Source organism: Phacochoerus africanus, chromosome 5, assembly GCF_016906955.1.
Source record: "Phacochoerus africanus isolate WHEZ1 chromosome 5, ROS_Pafr_v1, whole genome shotgun sequence".
Taxonomy (NCBI): domain Eukaryota; kingdom Metazoa; phylum Chordata; class Mammalia; order Artiodactyla; family Suidae; genus Phacochoerus; species Phacochoerus africanus.
In genome coordinates, this window is record NC_062548.1 from 74,004,639 (window position 1) to 74,010,548 (window position 5,910).

General features: G+C 42.6%; 1 non-coding gene across 1 annotated transcript; it reads left to right on the top strand.

Moving 5' to 3' along the window:
* The first annotated feature begins 3,289 nt into the window (after nt 1-3,289).
* On the top strand, nt 3,290-3,393 carry LOC125128597 (U6 spliceosomal RNA). The gene has a single exon (XR_007135292.1). It is a non-coding gene; the product is annotated as a U6 spliceosomal RNA (small nuclear RNA).
* The last annotated feature ends 2,517 nt before the right edge of the window (nt 3,394-5,910 follow it).

The following is a 5,910-nucleotide window of genomic DNA, read 5'->3' on the forward strand; positions in this document are numbered from 1 at the left end:
AGTTTTGCAGAGACCACCTTATGCACAGGGCTCTATACTTTATGGCATCACATCAAGATGCTCATATTGTCCAATTGTTCCATGTCCACTAAGCTCTCTCACCTAACCATTCCATTTTTCTTTTCTAGAAGTGCTAATTTTCTCTATTCCTTTTTTTTTTATAATGGAAATTTTATTTATTTATTTTGTCTTTTTGCCATTTCTTGGGCTGCTCCCTTAGCATATGGAGGTTCCCAGGCTAGGGGTCTAATCGGAGCTGAAGCTGCTGGCCTACACCAGGATCCAAGCCAAGTCTGCAACCTACACCACAGCTCATGGCAACGCCGCCAGATCTTGACCCACTGAGCAAGGCCAGGGATCGAACCCGCAACCTCATGGTTCCTAGTCGGATTCGTTAACCACTGCACTACAATGGGAACTCCCTTTTTTTGTTGTTTTTTTGTTTGTTTGTTTGTTTTTAGGGCCATACTCATGGCATATGGAGGTTCCCAGGCTAGGGGTCTAATTGGAGCTACACAGGATCTCAGACATGTCTGCGACCTACACCACAGCTCACAGCAACGCCAGATCCTTAACCCACTGAGCGAGGCCAGGGATCGAACCCTCAACCTCATGGTTCCTAGTTGGATTCGTTTCCACTTGCACCACAACAGGAACACTTTCTCTCCATTCTTTTTTTGTCCTTTTGTATAGTCTCTTTTCTCTTGCTCATTTGTGATTCCATCTCTTATTTCCTTAAACATCTCATACTTAGGAGTTTTCATTGTGTAGCTGATAATTCCACTCTCATTGAGAAACTCCATCTGTTGTTTATTGTTTCTGTTGACTCTCACACATCATAGTTTGGTGCTCTTTGACTGAGAGCACATGTTTAGGTGAATAGGGAAACTTTCCTCCAGAAAGGGTCTGGTTTTGCTTCCAAGAGAAACTGTGGGCACTAGGGCCTGGATCTACCTTGGCTTCCTTCTAGTTCCCAGCAGTGATGCTGAGCCCCAGGTTCAGTCCCCACCATGCTCCAGTCTCGCAGACTGATGGAGGGCTGTTGTTGCCTCAGGACCTGAGTTCCTCTCATTTACCATCCTGGTTGCATCTTAAGGTTTTTGCTTCTTTGCATTTATTTTGTTTTGTCTTTTTTTTTTTTTTTTTTTTTTTTGCTTTTTAGGGCCACACCTGTGGCATAAGGAGGTTCCCAGGCTAGGGGTCGAATCAGAGCTACAGCTGCTGGCCTATGCGAGAGCCACAGCAACCCCAGATCTGAGCTGTATCTGCGACCTATACCATAGCTCACGGCAACGCCAGATCCCCAACCCACTGAGTGAGGTCAGGGATTGAACCCCCATCCTTATGGACATTAGTCAGATTCATTTCTGTTTGACCACAATGGGAACTCCCTTGTTTTGTTTTGTTTTTGTTTTTGTTTTCTCTTTTGAGTTTTTTCTTGCTTCTAGTTAGCTCAGAAAAAATGTCATGTTTTATGTAACCTCTAGTTATTTTGTAGTAGGAGGACCCTTCATAAATATCCAGTAGGCTGCACTCCTGGGAGGAGGTGGGAGCCTACAACACATTTGTAGAATTAAAATGTGGAAACAGCCTGAATGTTCATTAGTACGGTGACAATTTAATGAATTATGGAGCATTGCTACAATGATCACTATGGAATAGTTTAAATCAAGAAGAGATGAATCCACCAACAATTGCACTCCTGGGGGTATGTCTGAAGAAAATGAAAGCACTCATTTGAAAAGATACATGCACCCCACCGTTCATAACACCATTGTTTACAATAGCCAAAATATGGAAGCAATCTAAGTGTCAATCAACTGATGAATGGATGATAAGATGTGTACACACACACACACACACACACACACTGGAATATTACTTAGTCATAAAAAGAATGAAGTTTTGGAGTTCCCAGCATGGCACAGTGGTTAATAAATCCGACTAGAATCATGAGGTTGCAGGTTAAATCTCTGGCCTTGCTCAGTGGGTTAACGATCCGGCTCTGGTGTAGGCTATAGCTCCGATTAGACCCCTAGCCTGGGAGCCTCCATATGCCGTGGGAGCAGCCCTAGAAAAGGGAAAAAAAAAAAAAAAGAATGAGGTTTTGCCATTTGCAACAACATGCATAGACTCAGAGGTGTTATGCTTAGTGAAATAAGTCAGACAGAGAAAGACAAATACTGTTATCACTTATATGTGGAATCTAAAGAATAAAACAAGAGTCAATATAACAAAACAGAAACAACTCACAGATATAGAGAACAAACTAGTGGTGACCAGTGAGGAGAGGGAAGGGGGAAGGGGCAAGATAGGGATATAGGATTAATAGGTACAAACTACTATGTATAAAATAAATAAGCTACTCATATATATATATGCCCTGTACAGAACAGGGGATATAGCCAATACTTTATAATAACTTTAAATGGAGTATAATCTAAAAAAATTTTGAATCACTGTTGTACACCTGAAACCAATATAATATTATAAATCAACTATACCTCAATAAAAAGAAGAGATGGATCTATGTGTAATGACTGGAAAATCTCTAGCACATGTTGTTACATGAAAAAGCCAACCATAAATCTACAAGGCATGATCCAATGTATCTATTAGAAAAAGTCCAAGTCAATATATATGGAGGTAAATAAATGGAAAAAGGCCTTATTAATTCTTGTTAATAAGAATTACCTCTGGACAAAACGGTAATTCAAAAAGATACATGCACCCCCATGTTCATGGCAGCACTGTTCACAACAGCTAAGACATGGAAACAACCTAAATGTCCATCAGCAGATGAATGGATTAAGACGATGTGGTACATATATACAATGGAATACTACTCAGCCATAAAAAAGAACAAAATATTGCCATTTGTAGCAAACTGCATGCAACTAGAGATTATCATACTTAAGTCAGAAAGAGAAAGACAAATACCATATTATATCACTTAAATGCAGAATCTAAAATATGGCACAAATGAACCTATCTACAAAAGAGAAATAGATTCACAGACATACAGAACAGACTTGTGGTTGCCAAGCAGGAGGGGGGCAAGAGAGGGATGGACTGGGAGTTTGGGATTAGTAGATGCAAACTATTACATTTAGAATGGATAAGCAATGAGGTTCTACTGTATAACACAGGGTATTATATCTAGTCTCTTGGAACAGACAGTGATGGAAGATAATATGAGAAAGGAAATGTATATATGTGTATAACTGGGTCACCTTGCTTTGGCACCACATTATAAATCAACTATTCTTTAATTAAAAAAAAAGAATTAGTGCTCGCTTCGGTAGCACATATACTAAAATTGGAAAGATACAGAGATTAGCATGGCCTCTGTGCAAAGATGACACGCAAACTCATGAAGCGTTCCCTTTTTTTTTTCTGTCTTTTGTCCTTTTTTAGGGCTGCACCTGTGGCATATGGAGGTTCCCAGGCAAGGGGTCTAATCTGAGCCGTAGCTGCTGCCCTATGCCATAGCCACAGCAATGTGGGATCTGAGCTGCATCTGCGACCTACACCACAGCTTACGGCAATGCCGGATCCTTAACCCACTGAGCAAGGCCAGGGATGGAAGCTGCAACCTCATGGTTCCTAGTCGGATTTGTTAACCACTGAGCCACGATGGGAAATATTTCTTATATCTGGTATCTAATATACAGCATAAATTAAACTTTCCATAGAAATGAAAATCATGGACTTGGAGAATAGACTTGTGGTTGTCTGCAGGGAGTGGGATGGATTGGGAGCTTGGGGTTAATGGATGCAAACTATTGCTTTTGGAATGGATTAGCAATGAGATCCTATAGCACTGAGAACTATGTCTAATTACTTATGACGGAGCATGATAACAGGAGAAAAGTGTATACATGTATGTGTAACTGGGTCACCATGCTGTACAGTGAAAAAAAAAAAAAAACTTGTGTTGGGGAAATAACAATAAAAAAAAAAATTACCTCTGGGGCAAGAAGAGGTATGGGGGTAGAGGCTAAGGTTGAATTTTTATCTGTATCAGTAAAGTTTTATTTCTTTTTTCCTTTGGTATAATAGAATGTGCTTACATATTACTTGTGTAAATTCCCTTCTAAAAAGGAAGTTGTCTGCAGAGTCGATTGCCTCAGCGGGACCAAGGAAGGACCTCAAAGTATCCACCGAATTTGGCAACGTGGAGGCTCTTGGTGACCTCAGGAAGAGCTGCTAATGAGGTGGCCGCCAGACTGCAGGGGTGGAGAGGGGGCAGGGAGGGAGGAAGCTCACCTGTGAAAAAAGGGAGATGGGCAAGGAAACCACCAGACAGGAGTCGAGTAAGTAAAGGTTCCTATAGGATGGAGTTTGAGAGCAAAGACAGCAGGCAAAGCCGGTATGAGGGGCAAGTTGTGGTCCTAGAGCAGGAAAACCAAAACCCAGAAACTGGAAGTCTGAAGGATTGGAAAGAGGTTGGGAAGGGTAGCTGAGTCAGAATGATATGTTCTGGAAGCTGTGAATGTCATTCGAGGACATTACTGGCACGTTTCTCTTAGTGTACGTGCCAGTGTGGGATGGCTGGGATTGGGAGCTGATGGTGTTGGTGCCTGATCAAAGCATCCTTTCAGAGCAGGATTGTTGAAGCTGGGGTGCAGACCTGGTCTAGGGCAGATGGCAGGGAAGTTTGAAAATGATGCTCCTTGAAGTCCAGTTGAATAGGAAGGGCATGAGGAAGGAAAGCACCTAATACTATACCTGGCACATAGTAGATGCTCAATAAATACTGGTTGACTGCTGTCAAGGGATTGAGCAAGCGTTGAGAGGGTATAAGAGTTGGAGGGGGAGGAGATCGATGTCAGAAAGTGGGCCATCGAGAGGCTAGGATTTCAACAGTGGTTTGGTGTTGGCCATGACAAAATTTCAACTCTGGCTTGATGGAATGGGGTGGAGAATAAGGTCTTTTGAGGAAATCACAGAATATTGAGGGGTTTTGAGCGCTGGCTGATCTTAAAAGTTGGAGTGCCCTCCCTTGCCTACCTGGGTCTCAGCGTTTCCAGGCTGTGGTATCCGGCCTCCCTACTCACTGGTCTTTGCACCTTTGCCTGTACCTTCACTCAGCCTTCTCGGTTAACTTCCTAGTTGAGTGGGAGCCTGCCTGAGCTCCTGGGTACCCCTAAGAAATTACAACAGCCCAGTCATGCTCTTCCATCTGCCTCAGGATCTGCTGTCCCCTGACTCGTGGATCTTCAGCCTTGTCCTAAAGTCCTGAGCATCCTGTGAGCATGTGAATGAACACCTCTCTGCCTACTCAGAAGAAAAGGGACCATCACGGTTAGAAAAATTAGGTATTTTACAGTTTTTCAGATCCTGTTGACTTTCCAAAATTTTCTGTAAGCACCATTTTTTTCTACTCCTCACATTATCCCAGGAAGTTAAAACAATACAGGAAGTATGAGCAGAGGGAGTCCGGTAGTGGGGACAGGAGGTGGCACGTGGCTGTGGAGACATGACAGGCCAGGTTCTAATCCTTAGACTTGCTGAACCAGACACTTGAATTTTATGGGGTCCCCAGCATGACTTTTCCGCCAGGACTGATTCACACTGGCCAAATTGATAGGGAATTAATGTACAAACCAGAGCTAAATTTTTATTCCTAATAAGGAGTAGATAGTTTTCAAAAGATGCTTCCTGTATCTATATTCCTACCCCAGGGCATCTCATCCAGAATCATGGTTTGAAAAACCACCTATGCCCTGATGACTCTTAAATATTTATCTTTAGCCCCAGTTTCTTCCCATACTAATCTATCCAACTGTGTAGTCTACCTCTCCTTTGAATTGACTAATAGGCATCTCCCAGTTGCCCCAGTGCCTGCCAAGATGGAAATTCACTTGGGCTGCTGGCTCCCTCCCCAAGCTACACACAGGAGGAATT